The sequence below is a fragment of the Harpia harpyja genome, chromosome 4 (genome assembly GCF_026419915.1).
Source record: "Harpia harpyja isolate bHarHar1 chromosome 4, bHarHar1 primary haplotype, whole genome shotgun sequence".
Taxonomy (NCBI): domain Eukaryota; kingdom Metazoa; phylum Chordata; class Aves; order Accipitriformes; family Accipitridae; genus Harpia; species Harpia harpyja.
The window spans coordinates 10408812-10427981 of NC_068943.1; positions in this window are offsets into that span (position 1 = coordinate 10408812).

The following is a 19170-nucleotide window of genomic DNA, read 5'->3' on the forward strand; positions in this document are numbered from 1 at the left end:
TACATCTAAGGTTTCCCCTTTGGTTGTCTCACCGACTTCTCACATACTGTGAATTTTTCTATTTTGGCTCCCAGTACAAAAGCTTTTTCTACTTTAATCACTAAAATGAATGCATCTGATAACATCTTTGTATTTCTTCTCTGTTGGCCTATAATCATCTGGTCAGCTTCTCATCTGCTTGTATTGCTGTCATTAATTCTCTAAAGACATTTTGTGTCATCAAGCTTATCTGTTTGGAAATGCCACTCATTCTTAAGTTGTTGGGCATTCTATATTCTTTTATTTGAAATGTAATCTAAAGCCTATTTGAGTCCTGTGGAGTTACTGCAGTGGGTTATCTAATAGGTGATATTTTCCAGAATCTGTGTTATCACAAGAATCTGATCTATATTATGCTTCAGTCCTCTGGAAAAGTCACTGACAGGTACTTCTTCGTTCACCTCTCTAGCATCCTTGTAAATGCCAGTAGAACTAATATGTTAATAATCAATAGTTCTTTCACTTGTTCTTCTCTCCATTCTTGTAGACTGGTTTTCTCATTTGCTGTGGTTGCTCTTTTCTGGAATTGGTGTTAAACATCTTCTGGATGTTGTATTTGTGGTATTTCTCATATTTTCTTGCATGATTGTAGAAGTCTCATATTGTTTAGTCCCCATTATTTCCCCTTCCTGGATTCATATTTATCAAGCTTTGTACTGATATTTTTACTTTTTCTTACAAGAATTCTGAGATTTGCTTTCCCTCATTTACTTGAGGGATAACTCTCCTGAGAGAAAGTTCTCCAGGCTTATTTCAGCTACTGTGATTGCACACTGTACAGCTCTTCAAAATATTCTTTCCATCAATTATTCATTTCATATCCTTAGTAATTTGTCAACACTTGTATCTCATTGCCAACATCTTCAATTCAGATCTTCGTCATCTGCCTTACCTCATCATACAAGGCCTGTGTCACATTTCTGCTCCTGTATTCTTCTGCTGCTTTACATTCTTTGCTTATCGTTTGTTCCTGTATTCAATTTCTGGTTTGGATCTCTGATCAATTTACTGTATTCTGTTTTCAGACTTACCTCTTCCATTTTATTCTTGTTCAATGTCTTCTAACTGTTCATCATTTTATGCTTCTTCTATTATCTTCTTCTATTCATCTCTTTAGCTTATAATAATGTTTCTCTGGCTGCTCCTCTAATATTTCAGTTGCTCAGTTGTCTCATGTTCTTTCTCCATATGTATTCGTTTCTATAAGTAGTTTCATACAACAAATCAAGCTATCTTCTTTTTACTCAAATTGGACAACTTGATCCACGTGAAATGCCATTTTGTCTCTTCACAAAAATATTGATTCCTATCTTCACCTGGGATAAGCCTGTTTCCCTTATAATTTTCTGTAAATCATAGTTAACTTCCACTTAGTTTATGAATAGATACATCAGACTGGATATCTTTCACAATAACGGTGAAATGGAGATTACCAAGTGATACTTGAAAGCAGCTTTGCAGAAATGGAGATGGGAGTCCTGATGAAGACCAAGTCGAATGTGACTCAGCAGGGCACCCTTGTGGTGATAAAGGCCAGCTCTATAGTGGGCTACATCAGTGAGAGCACAGCCCCAAGTTAGAAACAGCCAGTGGGTGTAAGGAAGTAATTATTCTTCACTATTCACCACTTGTAAGACTACATCTGCAGTAGTGCCTGGTACTGATGCAGTCTGGAGCACCCAGATACGAAAAAAGCATTGGCAAACTGAAAAAGTTTAGCAAATGGGCACAAAGATGGCTGGGGGCTTAGATGGAGAGATTGAGAACTCAGTTTATTCATCCTGAAGGAGAGACCTAATTCCCCCCCCCCCCCCCGCCCATGGAAGGGGCAATTGCTTGTCTTTAGCTACTTAATGAGTAGTAATAGAGAAAAAAATTGTTACACTCTTCTCCGAGGTGTTCAGTGAAAGGGTGATAGGCAACAGGCACAAGTTGCAGCAAGAACAATTCCAAATAGATATAAAGAAAAAAAATCACAGTCACAGTTGTCAGAAAGTGAAACAGGCTTCCCAGAGAGGTTGTGGAGTCTCCATCCCTCAAAAGATGGGCATAGCCCTAAGCAATCTAATATAATCTGACACTATTTTGGCCAGGGAGTTGTACCTCCAAAGGTCCCACCCAATCTAAATTATTCCATATTTATGCAAAGTACAGTTTTGGAATGCAATTATTACTGAATTTTTTTTTATGTAGGGTCACAGCCTCAACTATCTCTAATGTGTTTTTATAGAGACAATAAATAGCACTGATCAGAATACGATCAATACAGGCAAGGAAGTTGAGCAACCAGCCCAAATCTGTTTTCCTTCAAGTTTTACACCATTATATACTCCCTGGCTGCTGGACAGCACCACAGTTTTTTCCTGTTAAGGAACCAAGTCAATAACTGATCAATTGTAGTCTATATGTGAGGATGAACAGATAAAAGGGGTTAATGGTATTGTACTGGAATTTATGAATCCTCAGTTTTGGGGTGGTGGGTGGAGGCTGGTGAAAATCAGGATGTAACTTATATAGTTCTGGATATAATTCTCTGTTAAATCTGAACTCATTAAAGAACACTCCCAAAAATATAGCCTACAAGCGCAGCAGAAAGGCTTTTGAATCTAAACTGTTTTCCTAAAAGCAAGCACACAAACCATACACAGGTATAGTATACCGCAGCCTGGAAAACCATACATAACCTCCATTCTATATCTCTTTCTGTTCTACAATATACTGAAGGGTACTGATAGTCTTGAAGTTGTGTAATTAATTATTCACAGTTTTATGGCCTTCCTCAGAAAGTTATATAATCTCACATTCACATTTCTATAGCTTTCTCTTAGGAAACGTAGGATAAATTTCAGTTTTCCTTGAAGTCAGCAGCAAAACTTGCTATGAATGTCTGAAGGATTAGGATTTCTTCCACTGATGCTAGTTAACCTTCATAGTCAATAAGAGCATATGTTCTCTTGACAGATGGCATTTGTTCTGTGAGATGAAGACATATAAATGTGGACATGTCAGATATTTTTTTATCTAAAAGAAAAGAGAAAAAAATCCCCAAACATTACACAATTTCAAAAGTATTCTAGAAGATGGTGGTTATCCCTTAATGCTTAGATGTTGCTCCCTCTTCATCGTTGTTGGACATCATGACAACAGAGCTGTGTATATTAGAAGATATCCATCAGGAAAAATGTGGTGAAAAATATGATTGATTATTTTATTTAATTAAAGGTGGATGATGCTTCAAAGCCATTACCTGGAAAGGTTCTTGAAATTTCCCAGAGTTACTTAAAATTTCATTTTTTCAGATCACATGGTATATCATTTAATAAAAAACCATACCTATTGAAAAGGAAAAAAAGCATACACAATTGAATGTGCTAAAATGGCAATATTCAATATTGCCAGGAATTTATAAGATATGCTTAATACTTCATTAAAACATGGGGGTCTATAGGAGTGTTTCTGGAACCTGATGAGAAATACTGAGTTAATCCTATTTTGTTACTACTACCATATCCAAGAAAATGCCAGGTTCATAATAACTGTAGGGCATGAAATGAAACTTGAACCAGGCAAAACCTTTTTTTGATGCAATCTTTAAGATTAAGCCACAGAGTCAATGCCAGCTCTCTCTGCAGCCATGGATGAAGCCCTTTGGGTCCAGTTGCTTTGTATGGGTCAAGGTTGCTCAAGTAACACCTGACTTCATTCTCATCCACTACTGGTCATTATCCTAAGACCCTTCAATTAAGCATAAAGGTCTGCAAGACATTATTGATGACTGAGGCAAAGAAGATGTTGAATACCTCAGCCTTATCTGTGCCTACTGTCACTAAGTCACTCACCTATTCAGCACTGGGCATATTCTTTGTTCAGCTTTAATCAGATAGTCCTCCCTTTTGTTTGTATACAAAAAGTAGTCTCAGGGGCCACTTCTGTTTTTTTGTTAGCCACATCATATCATATTAAAGAACTTCTATATTAATTGAGTATGAAGAAATCAGCATGTAAAGATAGTTACATTAATTTTTGCTGTTCTTTTTAACCTCTGGTCTTCCAATGATCTATTTTTCTTCACAGCTGATGCTTCTTGGCTATAGACAAGAGCATCATTTATTTAGTTTGTTTTTTTGTTTTGCTTTGGTCTGGTTTTTATTATTATTGTCTTGTTGTTGTTGTTGTTGTTATTATTATTGTTATTTCAGTGATACAGTTAGAGTGTTACTAGAGTGAATGACATTAAAAAAAGTCAACAGACCATATCCCAAAGGTCTCAACATTTTAACAGGAAATCAGTCTGAAACAAACATGTGAAATGGGATTTTCTTAGGCTGTCTACAAAACAATATTTATTATTGTGGTGAAAGTGTTATTTTTTGATGCAAGTTAACATTTGTACATTTTACAGAGTGATAATTTTAGGAAGCCATTTAAAAGAAAAGAAGTTCATTTACTGGCAGGCCGAGATGACTGGGGAGTTCTAGGTAGCACAGAAGTATGAAGAGAAGGACAGTGGCAGAGACAGTAGCTATGAGATAACACACGAGTGAGCACGAAGGAATCAAGAAAAGAATCATAAGAAATGGCAGCAGATATATGAGCAAGAATTTGGCTGTACTTTTCAGAATATGTGATATTACTTGTGCAATTTGGTTATTGTTACGCATTTTATGTTAAAGTTTAATTTATATAAACCATCTGGACTGTTGATAAGTAAGAACTGACAAAAATCATACAGAAGTGTGTCTGAAGTAGTTGTTTGCCCCAAAGATTCATTCATTGCTGATTTGGGTAAATACCACCACTCCAGGAGCTTATCCAGTCTTTTTAAGCAGTATTTCAGAGGAATGTACCAGTAGGTCATTCAGTTAATCCTCCAGTGAAAGGTATTACCAAAATGTGTGCATATACACCTACTTTTTTCTACATGAGTACTACATTTTTATTGTGTACAAATTTAATGAGAAAGCATGGCTGTGATCAATGACATAATAGATTTTTAGCCTCTTGGAAATATTTGCATGACTATATACATAACATTTTTAAAGGATATTTTTATTCTGCTTTACATACTATAGAAACAGCGACCAAGTTATACTATCTCAAGATTGTAAAAAAAGTTTTATTGGCATAATGTGGGACAAGATTTTTTGTAAAGCTTTGTATTTTTCACTTACTTTCAAATGCCTGCCTGTGATTAAATTTAGGATATAGTGGCTCTATATGCAGATGAAATTATTTTTTCTGAACTACAGATGTACAGAATTTTATAGCATTATCTGCTACAATATTTTCAATAGGATTAAAAACATTAGCAATCATTTTTCAAAACTGAAAACACCCGCACATTCATTATAAAAGGAATAACTGTGGAGGTGAGATGTAGCTCAAAGCACTTAAGCATGGAGAACCAAAAGAACAGCCTTTTTGCATTGTATAGCAATTGTACTTGGTTATCTTGATGTTATTACTCTCTGCACGTCTGTTAGACGCTGTGTTTAGTTAACATATGAAAAAAATATTTGTTAAGTTCCTAGTGGCCTCTCCTAAAATGTCAGATCTCAGATTTTGTAGTGTTTTGTACTTCTTAAAGCAGAAAGGTTGATTACACCCATGTGAATTTTCCTGTGGAAATACAGAAATAAAACAGACTGAATGACCTGTTATAGGAGCCTCTATGTGTTAGATTACAGGCATTTCCACATGTAAACAGGGCACTAACACTAACTCTTGCAGTAAGACAACCAAAGATTTTATTATCTTTCTCCCCTCTTGTCTCTCTTACATGCAAACCCATTATTTTTCTTATTTAAACCTTAGCAGCTAGATGATCATTGATTTTGTCAAGTGTTAACTCAGCTTATTTAAAGGATGTCACACATGCCTTGTGTTAAGTAGGTTTCAGGCTTCTGACAAATTTCCATTGTATGCATCCAAAAATAAGTGCCTGATAGGCATTGTAATCCACCTTGGCATATGTGGAAGTTTACTTGACAATCGTTATGGCTGAGGCTGAAAGGAATGAAGGATTGCCCTGCATATAGGATGTAAGTTCAAATGGCAAAGAGACAAATGTGCTCAACCTACATGTATTTTTGCAAACATTCTGCAAAGAATGCTTAGTGCATTCATTTTGTCAAAGAATTTCCTTTATTACATATATTTTTTCCTCTCCTATAAATGTATACTTCTGCTGTGATCAGTTGTTTGAGAGTAGAAATACAGGGGCTATGTATGAAAGTGCTACAGTTAAATTATAGCTGACTAATGAACTCCACCACAAATGCTTATATGATAGGTGTCAATATATTGCACTAAATATAGACAATGTAGTCGGGATTTTACAGTGTTCCCAAAGAGCATAGAATTGTACATAACATGTTATGGATGTTGGAGCTCAGTATTTGCATACAATTTACTTTTTGTATTGGGATAAGGGCAGGGTGAGACTGCATTTTTGTAACACAGTGCTTGAAACATCTGATGATATACTAAATGTTTCCTCAGAGACTGACATTCTTCCTCTTTTTTAACTGACCCAAATACTGTCATAGATCTAGAGATTTTTAGTGAATTTATGAAACATAGAAATTACAGAAACTTAGAAAGTTCTTAGGTGCGTATTAAAAACCCCTCAATTGCTGGGGAATGACAGAGGAGGAAAGAGGAAAAAGGAAGATGGAAGGAGAGAGAAAGAAAAAAGTGGCTGCAGGATGAAGTTACATTTAGCATGTGATCATAAAAAAATAATGTCTCTCAGTGCATCATCACCTATAGCAGGAATGGCTAATGAAGAGCAGATCCCAAGAACACTTTTAATTGGCAGGCGAAGCAAATTTGGGGTATTGCGTATATGTGATAGGAGAAGGGGAAGGGGAAGGAGAAAAATCTTTGAAATTATGTTTGTAGATCATAGTGTTCTTGCAAGAGAAGTTGAAGATGGACAAGAAAATAAGTGAAAAGTAGAGTGCAGGGGAACTACACCAAAAGTTATAAGGCTAATGAGGAGGGCCATCCAAAGAACATGATGCAGTTAAAATTAGGAAGTTAAAAGGGAATATGCCTAGGAAAAAGGCCAGGGGTAAACAGTATTTTAGGTTTTCCCTATTTAAGAATTGCAAGCTAAGGATAGGGAAAAAAAAACAGAGGTGAGCTAGTGACCTCAGCAATGAACAAAAAATAAACCAGATTAGAACCACCATCCTGCATTTTCCTTGGAAGGATGACCAGGAAAATATCAGAAACGAAAAGATCTCATTCCAATTGGCAGCTAGGACATTACCTATATCAGGATATATGCTATATCAGGACTGCAAATTAAATTATATAATGTACACCTGTCATTTCACAGTAATAACCACGATGTCTCTTTCTGATTCTGCTGCTTGTATAGGAAAAGTGAGAATAAAGAGTGTTAGAATATTTGTGGATCATCTAGGGAATGACTTTGGGTAGATTTTTAGATATTTCTGTGATAGGAATTGGCAGCTTTTCTCTTCCAATAACTGTTCTCTAGCTTTCTGAGCGGAGTAAAGGCTTAAGTCTGTAACCACTTATGCAAATGACACTTTAAATTGGACTTTTCCCTATGAGAGTGTGATTAGAAATCTTTGTGAACCATTTCAAATTTATAAGAAAAATCTCCCAGTCCTTGGCATAGGACACCAACCTGGGAACTTCCAATTTTTGTCTGTAAAAGAGGCCCTTGAAGCCCCAGGTAGTCAACCCTGTTTTATTCTAATTTTCATCCACAATCATTTCAGATATCTGGTGTTTTCAAAACCAGAAATTTATCAAGACTGTATGAAACCACTCTTCAAAACTAAGCACATTTCAGCCAAGCACGTTCATTGTTTTTGTTGTTCTTTTGATTTTTTTAGGGATGAGTTTCTTGGCTGTGATGAGTTGGAATAATTCTTTGGATATCAATTTGATTAGTCATATTTACAGCAAATAAATACATATTTATTAAGAATTTTCTTATAATCATTAACATTAAAAAAGATGTCTCTCTTTTTTTTTTTTTAATACTAGTACACACTAATGAAAAATAATTGAAAAAAAAAATAATTATTTTCCAGATTTTACTTCTCCCAAATCATGCTTCAGTCTGTTGATTAACCTCTGGCTTTTCAGGGAGAGAAAATTCTGTGTTTCTTCACAGCTTTTCACATCTCTGTATAAACCTGGCTCGGTATTTCATCTACCTATGCATCTATTTCTATATGACAGAGATTCCAACATTTCTAGGATTTTTTGAAAGAGACTTTCTTTCCCACAGTTCATGATTATCTACTTTCTTTCTTTGACAATAATGAACACAATCCTTTTGTCATCACCTTATTGCTTATGTAGCTGTAGGATTAGTGAAATTTTAACCATGTTTGTACATGGCTGAGAAATTAAAATCAATAAAGAGAAATCAAGTCAGATGATCAGTCTGAGCTTCATGGGTGGAAAGTGCAGAGAGTACCTGGGAATCAGTGAAATTAATTCTGATAAGCTGTCCAATGCCACTGAATGAAGAAAAGAAAAAAAAAAAAACACAAAAAACCCACAAAAAACCAAACCGTTCTGTCCTAAATTATATGAAAAAAAAAAACAAACCAAAAAACTATTGCATTCTACCGTAGTTGGTTGTACCTGTTCCTGAAGAGTGGGTGGGAAGACATTACAAATAAACTTTTATTAGTGTTTGTGAATAATACTGCATCAGTACCATATAAAAGGATGCATCGGGATCACTAGTTCTCTTATGAACCTGGAATTATTGTACATGTCTTAGGTATAGGACCATTCTGCTTAAGTTAAGTATGCTGCCAAAGACTGTTACAAGAGAAAAATCAGCACTCTGCATACCTGTAAAACTTGTCTAGTTTCTGCCATGGTTGGGTGGATTTGTATTTTTTGATCTAATTAATGTCAGCCCTTATGTGATTTTTGCCTTTTTCTCATTTCCTTTTTTTCCGGAGTTTATTGTACTCCTTCAGACTAACATGTAAGTCATCCTTAACTTCTCATTCTAGGATTTTTTTTTTTCTTTCATGGATAGTTGTGAAAAAAAGTGATACACATTTGATTCTTTTTGTTAATATTTAGCCTGCATCTGCATATCATTCTCTAATGCTATGCCAAAGACCATATTCACTGCACATAACCGACTATTACAAAGACGTAGGAAGTGTACTTCTATAATGAGGGACGGGGAAAATGACTACTTGAAATTTATGATTTACATGACTATCCTTAAGAAGAATTCTCAGTGTATTGTGGCTGAAAAACTTAAAGATGATTGCTGCAGTACTCCAAGAAAGGAAATTTAGAAAAGATAAAGGAAAGGAAGTGCATGTGCATTATAGTGACAGAAAATATTATAAATTCTGACATTCTCCAAAACCATTTCCTTTCTAAAAGTGTCAGAAGAAAAGGAAAGTAGCAGGTTTTGCCAGAAAATGAGAGAAGGAAATTCTAAGCTGTGCATTTTGAAATCTATGTTTAGTTGCTTAAAATTACTTATTTATGTTGTTGTAATCATATTTAATAACCTTTTTTAAATTTTCCCCTTAAAAAGGTTCACATTTGTTTAAAGTAGGACCATATCACCTAGTTAAGGAACTTAACCTGTGTGCCTCCTTAAAGATCCTACTAAACTGGTGCTCTTTACCAAATTTAGCTATCTTAACAAAAGTTAAGAACATCTCCTTGCAAATTGTGTCTCTCTCCACTTTATTATATATTGAAATTAACTGCAAAGACATATCCTTTAACTGAGGAAATCTCTGTATTTCATGCAGTTTTGGGGGATTTTTCTAGAGAAATATCCTCATGGGAATTTTCTCATATTTTTTCCCCATTGACTACCTCTAGAGACTGAGCCAGATAAACCTTTGCATTTAACCAATATGGCTGTTTGCATCTGCTTTAGGAAGCCTGTTTCAAGCAGCATAATATTTTCCTGCATTTAATTAATTTAGTTTAGGTATGTACAGTACTACTCCCAGTAAGTACAATATCCAGAAACAGTTGGAAGGACATTAATTGCCTATCTAAAAATGCAAATAAGTGGAAAGTAAAGCATAAAATTACTTTCTGTACACTATATACGATACTTGTCATTGATATGTTGCTTTAAGTATGACAATTCTATTTATTTAGATATGTGATCATTAGCTTTGACTCTTGTTTAATGTATTTTAGCAAACATTACTTGGAGGTAAATCCATGCATATATTGCAAATGTATTAATTAGGCTGTCTCATTTATTGTGGCTGACAAAAACCTTCTTCTTCTACCCACCTCATTTCAGATGAACCAAACCCAATATAAAATAAAACAGAGTAAACCTCTTTCTTTTCTTATTTGCTTTCCAATCTATTTTAGGAAGCCTGAGTTCCCATGGCTCTTGCCTGCTTTAAATTTTGGACAAATGCATACACATCTTACTGAAATCAGTGGGGCACAGCATAAATGATTTTTTTCTTAATCTTCCATTTTTTTCCCATGTACTTTTTCAGACACAGTAACTATGGATACATTCTTACCTCCAGAACAAATTGAGTGATTTATATATCTGTGCACCTCCATATTTGTCAGAATCTCAGAATCTCAAGACCTATAAAATGGATGTATAAATATCCTAGAATACTCTATCATGGTATTGTGGGTTTAGGCAAGTGTCTGGTAAACCATAAATCCAATAAAAACTTCTTGTTTTCCGGAAAATGTTCCCTTAAAATGTGATCTTTATATTTTAAGGTGAATGCATCCATTTTTATGCTAACCCAGATGTTCAGATAATCACAGCATGTTTAGCAATGTACCTGTGAAAATCTCATTGTATGAAACAAAACCCTCAAACAAGTAGAAAAAAAAATTGTATGTTTGCATATTTGCTTATACAATACATCACTATACATCTTGAACTAAAATGAGGTCTGAGACAGAAATAAGGTTAGTTACACCATTCCATCATCTCAGCAGCTAGAAATTTGACCCTTAGGGTGTGAGGAAGATGCTTCAAAATGGAAATCCAGAGCCATTTTAGATGCCCTGGCTCTCATTCTTGAACTCTTGCTTCTTCTATGGGGCTCCTGTAAGTCCTATCCTCCTGTGCCAGAGTTATATATGTATATATATATTGTTCTCCTATCTCCACAGAACTTCAAACTGTGCTTCTAGTGAATTCCAGTGTCTCTGCAAAATAAACATCCTTTATTTTTCTTTCTTTTCAACCTTCATCAGAAGGAGAACAAGAAAGGATAAAAAGAGAAAAATCTTTCAAACTCATTTGATATCAGATTTGTTTATGTATGTCTACCTTACATTGTTATAATTAATATTACGTGTTTTCCTATAAGTTCAGTAAAATGTCATAAGCTTAATTGAATTCTGTGATCTATAGTCAGTTTTGTTCCCAAAAGAATCATTGGGAACCTACTTCTTATTTTCTCTCAGTCTTTTTTAATTTGATATCTCTTTCTATAGTGTATATTCACACATTAAGGGATTTTTCACAGTATTGATAAAATATCAAAGAACTTTAAGATTAATCCATTTATTGTTTTCATTGAAAATAATGTTGGTCTTGCATCTGGAATACATTGTGTGTGCTGATAGTATTATGTCTTTGTCACTAAATTTCTTGTGGTGTTTTTAGTGTTTTGACAAGAAGACTTCATTTGTAAGAAAATGGATATTCAAAAACTTTTATAATGTCTTCCTAAAAATTCTGGATGGGGGGAATAAAAACACCACCTCACAACAGAAGCCATATTCAAGCCTGTTTCTACTTCTCCTAATCTATTAACTTCTCAAGGAAAATATTGTTGAAATGCAACAGAGAAGAAAACAGTGAAATGACTAATAGTAGAGGATATAAGAAAAGGCTTTGCACAGGGCTTAAACAAGTTCCAAAAGTTACGGTTAATTCATCGCCTTGATCATCAAACAGAATTAGTAGCTGGAAATGTGATGAAAGACATTACTGGGCTTTGATCAATTTAACAGTTTTAAGAGAAATTGTGTAAAGTGTCTGTAGTCAATCAGTAACAAAATGAAAGGGAGCTGCATGAATGCATATGTGAGGCATCATTGGAGCTACTTTTGCATCAGTACAACTTTCATTGTGTGATGAGTAGCCAGCAGTGCTTAGAGGGCTCAATAATCCTTATTGAGGACAAGCAGTTCTGAACAGTACAGTTCATGTCCACCTCGGCTTTGTCTTACAATATAGATAAATCAGTTCTGATGTGATCGCAATTGGAAAGAATCATGTGCATTATTTTTAAAATGATAATTCTTGATTTACATCAAACTTGTCTTTATCAAAAATGATCTATGGAAAGTTGAGTTTCATTTTGGGTTTCTCTCTTCTGCAAGAAACCTTGCAAAATAATCTTTTCAGCAAACTGAGGGAATATCTGTCTTCATTCAAGAGCTAGGTTTGCTTCAGTGCTCTGTTTTTCTACTTTACTAAAAATCCATGTGCGAAGGGCTATTGAATGATACTTTTGAGACTTCTAATGTCGCATTTACACATATACACTATTATCTGCAGCAATAAAATTTTTATGACCTTTTGGTGAGGTAGTTCATATCTTAACAGATTTGAAAAAATAGTAATAATGCTCTTCTTTCACTTGCCTTAACTACCTTTTTAACTATTAGCTGTCAGGCACATTCATTAAATTATGGCAGTAGAAAAGTATTCAGAATTTTGAACCAGGACTAGACAGTAATTCAGAAAAGCTGAAAGACCTCTTCTGCAGTCACAGAAGGTATTTTTAAAAAAGCATGCAGTCATGCCTGTCTTTTCCAGAACCAATCAGGAAGATGAAATAGAGCACTGTGGTCTTTGGAGGAAATAAGCAAGCCTGATGTTTTATTATCTTGCTTGGTTTTAATACATATCTATACAAAGTCTGAGTCAAACATTTATTCTGAACTGGTTTTTAAATTCTCACTTTATATAGGAATAGCAGATAGTACATGATAAAGTTCGAGACCTGCTTTAAAAGAGGTTGGACATTTGAATACTTCATCTAGCCTTCAGGACATAAGTAATGTATTAATACAAAAGTAGTTTCAAGAATAGAAAAGGAAAGAGAAAAAAAAAAAGCATGTGAATGTATAGAAGAATGCTGATAAATTTTTTATTGGTTTATTGCTTTAACTTAGACAATTGTTTTTCAAAACACCCAAATAAAACATGGCTTTTTGTTTGTCTCTTTCATTTTGTTGAGTAAGGATCTAATTACTTTACACTCTAGCTTCCTTAAATTTAGTTTCACATAGTGGAATTTCTGTATGTCAAAGATAAATCACGATCCATATTGTTGAATTTGGTTACTTACGCATATATTTTTCTCTCTGAAGTATGAGAGAACCTTGTATTCTGAGACTTCTCCAACAAAATTTGAGATAATTAATTTTTAAAATAATAAAAGGAAGACATTTAAACACACACATTTGTGTGTGTTTCAAGTTAATTACATTTCATTTTTGAATGCCATCTCTTACCTGGGCTGCATAAAAAAAAGCATTGCCAGCAAGTCAAGGGAGTTGATTTTCCATCTCTGCTCTACTCTCGTGAGACCCCACCTGTAGTACTGCAATCAGCTCTGGGGTCCTCAGCACAAGAAAGACCTGGACCTGTTGGTGCAGGGCCAGAGGAGGCCCACAAAAATGTTCAGAGGGTTGGAACACCTCTCCTGTGAGGAAAGGCTGAGAGAGTTGGGGTTGTTCAACTTGCAGAAGAGAAAGCTCCAGGGAGACCTTATTGCAGTTTTTCAATACTTAAAGGAGGCTTATAAGAAAGACAGAGACTTTTTACCAGGGCCTGTAGTGACAGGACAAAGAGTAATGGTTTTAAGATGAAAGAGGGTAGATATAGATTAGATGTAAAGAAGAAGTTCTTTACTGTGAGGGTGGTGAGACACTGGAACAAGTTTCCCAAGAAGTTGTGGATGCCCCATCACCAGAAGTTTTCAAGGTCGGGTTGGATGGGGCTTTGAGCAACCTGATCTAGTGAAAGATGTCCCTGCTCATGGTAAGAAGGTTGGACTAGATGATCTTTAAAGGTCCCTTCCAACCCAAATCATTCCATGGTTCTATGGGTTTTTTTGTTGATATAATATTATGACCATTTTATAGTTTAGTAAGGTGAAATCTGTCCGCCTTGAACTTGGACATCAGTAGGTGAAGTTGCCACATCAGGTCATTTTACAATCAAGGAAGGAAATAGATGCCTTTCTGGCTATGATTCATAAATTCTATTTTGATATCTGTATGAAGTCAGTCAAATTCCACTAACTTTTTTTCTTAAGTATCTAAATAAGAAAGAAAAATATATGAGAACTATTACTAACAAATACCCAATAAAACATTATCCACAAAATCATTTTGGTATAAAAGACCAAAAATATTGTTTCAAGTAAGCATGATGCCATGGTTAAGTGAAAAAGTACAGTTCAAGAAACAGAGTTGTTTTTAACTCTGTCATGGAGTATCGCAGAATCCCAGAATCACACAACGGCTGAGGTTGGAGGGGAGCTCTGGAGGTTGTCCTGTCCAATCCCCTGCTCAGGCAGGGTCACCTAGGGCCAGTTGCACAGAACCATGTCCAGATAGCTTCAGAGTACCTCCATAATCTCTCTGGGCAACCTGCAGCAGTCCTCAGTCACCCTCATAATAGAGAATTTTTTCCTTATGTTCAAATGGAACCAGTGAGAGGTTACAGATTATTACTTTGTAATAATATTCACTTTAAGTAGATACTGAATAGTAATTACCTATTAAAAACTTTAATGTCTTTTAAAATGTTTCAATGTTACAGCAAATATAGTCAGTAATTTGTGAACGATTAAACACCATGTATATTTAAAAAGCTGAAGTATTACCCTAGCAAAACAATAAAATTTCAAGTGTTGTCTGCAGGTTGTTACTCTCTTGAAATTGCATGGGGTTTGGTGAAGAAATTGATTAAAATTTAAATAGAAAAGAAAGATCATAAAGGTTTACTTTTTAAAGGTTATGTGCACTGAAAATTCCTTGCCTTGTTGAAAATTTTGAAAAACTCATACATTCAGTAAATATAATTTTAATATTTTGAACTATGTTACATAATAGTATTTATTTTTCAATAATGTCATATACTTTGTTGTTGTTTATCCTGAGTTAAAATACTTAAGGATATATTTAAAGCATGATGCATGGCTGAAGTGAAACATATACTTCAGTTATTTGCTAGACTTCCATCTTAACCTATAGAGAGATCTGTGAAAAAGTATAGTTAAAAACCAGCTAGTTAAGAGTATTAATTCTGTTGTGTATTACTGTTGAGTAATCTCTTTTTCATACTATTCTCACCATTATCTTTGCTTAATAAATACCATGTGTTTATATTATTAAAATTCAAAGCCCTCTTTTGCAGAATTTTTCCAAAATACAACAGCAGACAAATCTTTCTAGATAAAGATATGTACGGATCTGTAATAAGATGAAAAAATATCCTAATATCAAATGAGAAATAATCTCTTTTAAGCCTACTAAACTTTTTAAATGGCCATGTACTACATAAAATATAAAAAGAAAACGAAAATAGAGGGAGAAATTTTCTGAAAGATTTCAAAAGCATTTTAATGATTTGGTAATGTTTTAGCATCAAACCCACTGAAAGTTAGCTTTGAAGAGAAGATTTTACTCAGAAGAAATTAAGAAACATTGGGTCTAAGAAGTGCATTCACACAGCATCTTCTTGGCTTGGTAATAAAAACATTGGTGACTTCTTTGTATTTTCATATGTTCTTATATGCTAATTATATTCTCTGATTTCCAAATAAAGCAAACAAAACATGATTTGATTAGTCTAGATTAATGATGAACTAGAGGAAAAATACAGTATCATAAAAAAAGAGGAGTAAAAAACCTCAGTGTTTCTATTTTTCTTTAACTTTTGGTCTCAAGTCCTCTTCTGCATCAGCTTAATGGTTTCTGTACAAGGTAAATTTTGAGAGACAAGCAATGAAACAGTATTAGGTAGACAAGATGAAATATTATGTTGCATCAGTGCTGTCTCAAAAAATAGGGAAGAAAATAAAGAAATGTAATTTGCTTAGGCCCAAACTGGTTTAATGTCTTATTTGGAGACTGCAATGACTTATTTACTTCAATTCAGAAGTTGTAATGGAAGTCTGTAATGGTTTCCACTTGATAGAGGGCTGCTGCCAACCTACCTGATGGTTGACTACCAGTCAACTGTCAAGAACCCAGTGACTTCCTTTCATGAAGGGCTAAGGTGCAAAAAACCCTAGAGCTGTCTCCAGACGTTATTGATGAGAGTCACCTGACCAAATGAATAAGTCTGTAATTTGGACTTCTACCTCTGAGTTAGTCATCCTAGATTTCATTTGCAGACAGTGAAGAAAAGTAGCCATTTGCATGAAACAAAGTTAATCCAAGAAAACATGCACATGTATAGAAGGTAATTCCAATGTGTATTGGTCCTGTGATCAGAGCACAAACAGTTGGGGTTTTTTTGGTTTACAGGGAAAAGAAGAAGCACCAACAACCCAACACCTTGGGATAAGGAAAGAAAATCTGCTCCTTTTGGCAGCAACTCAACTACAGGTTTACTTTAAATGTCCATGAAGATATGAAGTTACAGCAAGTGATTTTTCAAGTTGTCTGTTTTCCATCATCATCTTTTACATTTACAGTGATCCATTTCTTTCTTTGCTACACCAGTTGCTGGAGATATAGTTCAGGGAACTTTACTGAGTGATATGCATAGTTGATAAAAGTCATGGAGGGCATGAATATGATTACTTTATAGCAGCCTGCATAACAAAACTAATGGAAGATTTAATAAGTTAATTCCCTCTACCTCTACTGCTTTACTACCTGTATTTTCTACAGTGTCTATCAAGAATCCTTAATCATATTGCTAGATAAAACAGATTTAGCTAGCATTTATTTAGAAACAGGAACAGTAAAATAATATGTGCAAAAACTTTAAAGGCGAGTTTAAAATATTGATGTGATGGAAAGGTGATATGTCACAGTGAACCAAAACCATGTGTGACATCTTGCACATCAAGCTATTTTTCTCGACTAGAAGAAAAAAGAGAAACTAGTCACTCAGTTTCCTGCTGTGGTTAATAAAGCTAAATACTTCTAAGATCCATTGTAGAATAGGAATGCTACAGAGGGGAAAGACTTCCCACCTGAAAGCACCCCTTTTGTTCTTTACTCTGCAGGTGTCTATATAACTAACAGCACAGTTCAAGCTTTGGTGGTAGGAGAACTGTTCCATGTTGTCTTTCTCCCCTCAGAAAGAAGGGTCAATTGTACAATATAGTATTTGTATAGTCAAACTCATTCTTTTGGAAGAAATTGAGAGAATTGCTTGTAAAGAGGAGTAGAATGTGGTTTGCTTGAATAAAAAACATATGCTGACTGGATAATAATCCAAAAGTGTGTTTATGTGGCTTTTTTTTTTTTTTGAGCAACTTACTGTATTAATAGCACTCTGTGCCACATGTCTGATGCATAAAAGAAACCAAAGCTTTATCTTAACTGACCTATAAAAATAATTGATCCAGGAAACAAGTGTTGTCTCTGTTTTTACTAAGAATATTTGCAGAGTTTTCACAGTCAGACCTTAGTTCTTCCTGGACTAAACAGTTTCCCTTTTATAAATTTCCTTTTCTTTCTCAAATGCATTTGTTACAGAAATAAAAAGTGGTGTCATCACTGAGTAGCTTCTATTATTGCTTGATAATACATGAATAAAAATATCCATGTAATAGTAGTTTTGTTACCCTTCTTTAAAGGAAGACAGGTATTAATACACTATTTTATTATAAGAATTCATTTTCCTAATGATAAGCATATAGAAATCTTATTCAGATTAAGACAGCATCATTATAGATGAGAGGGACAGCTGTGATGTAAAAATATCCTTTTTATATAACAAGTGTTTAAAATAACAGAAATCTGCACATCAAAGTCAGGAAGAAAAAATAGGGAGTAAAATTAACATCAAATGATGTCTGTATACTAAAAATATATTTTATTTAAATATTTTTGTATTGCTATGTCTATGCCTTAAAAATTATCAGGATTTGTATCAACTAACGTTAAAACATGTCTGAAAGGTATTTTATTCTTTACTAAAAGTTTCTAAATCAGAATTTAAGAAACAAGGAGGAAGAATTGACTAAAGCACTGAGTATGTAAGTTCTGGTTAGCCATAAAACGTCTCTTAAAAAACAGAAATGTATATTATTTATAGATTAACTATTTTTTTTATTCCATTCTTATTAAAATGATCTCCAAATGTGTTTGTTTTGTGTGTAATACTACATATGTTAAGATGTGGTATTTATAGGATGGTGTGGTTGTGTGTATTGTGACATTTATGGATGATATACAGATGTATTTATGGACATAATTTATTTTTTGTTCAGGGAACATTGCATGAGTAGGAGAACATCCAGACTGCAAACCAAAACCCTCAGAATGAAGGAGCACAGAATTATACACCCTTTAAGTGAGATATCACAGAATTCAAAGTATATTTTATTTCCAGCACTCTTGGTTAGATGATCAGATGATTCTTGATTGCAATCAAATGCACCCAGCCAGGACTTGGAGTGTACATGATTTTTAACTCTGATTGGTACATCTCAGCTTAATAGTTTGCAGATTGAACATTCACAGAACACAATGTAAGTGAAGTTGGAATATCAACCTTTTGACTCACACTTAATGCTAATGGCAAAATTTTGGCTTAATGGAAACACATTTAAATTGCAGGAAAATTAATGAGCTAATATCAGTGTTCAGAACCAAATAGCCTGATTAATGGTTTCTGTCTTTTGTATATCATACCTCCACAATACTCCAAGTAAATATTTGCAAATGTAAATCATGTCTGAGTTATGTGCCAGCTCCACATAAACTGAATGTATTATAGTATGCTGCAATTTTTTATGTTCATATTATCACCACATTACAGCATTACAGAATTCTGTCTTAAGTATTTGATGAAATATTTTTGTTCATCATTCCTATTTACAGTGTATTAAATGAAAGTAAAAATTTAGTAGAAATTTAGGCATTTTTTGCCACATTTCT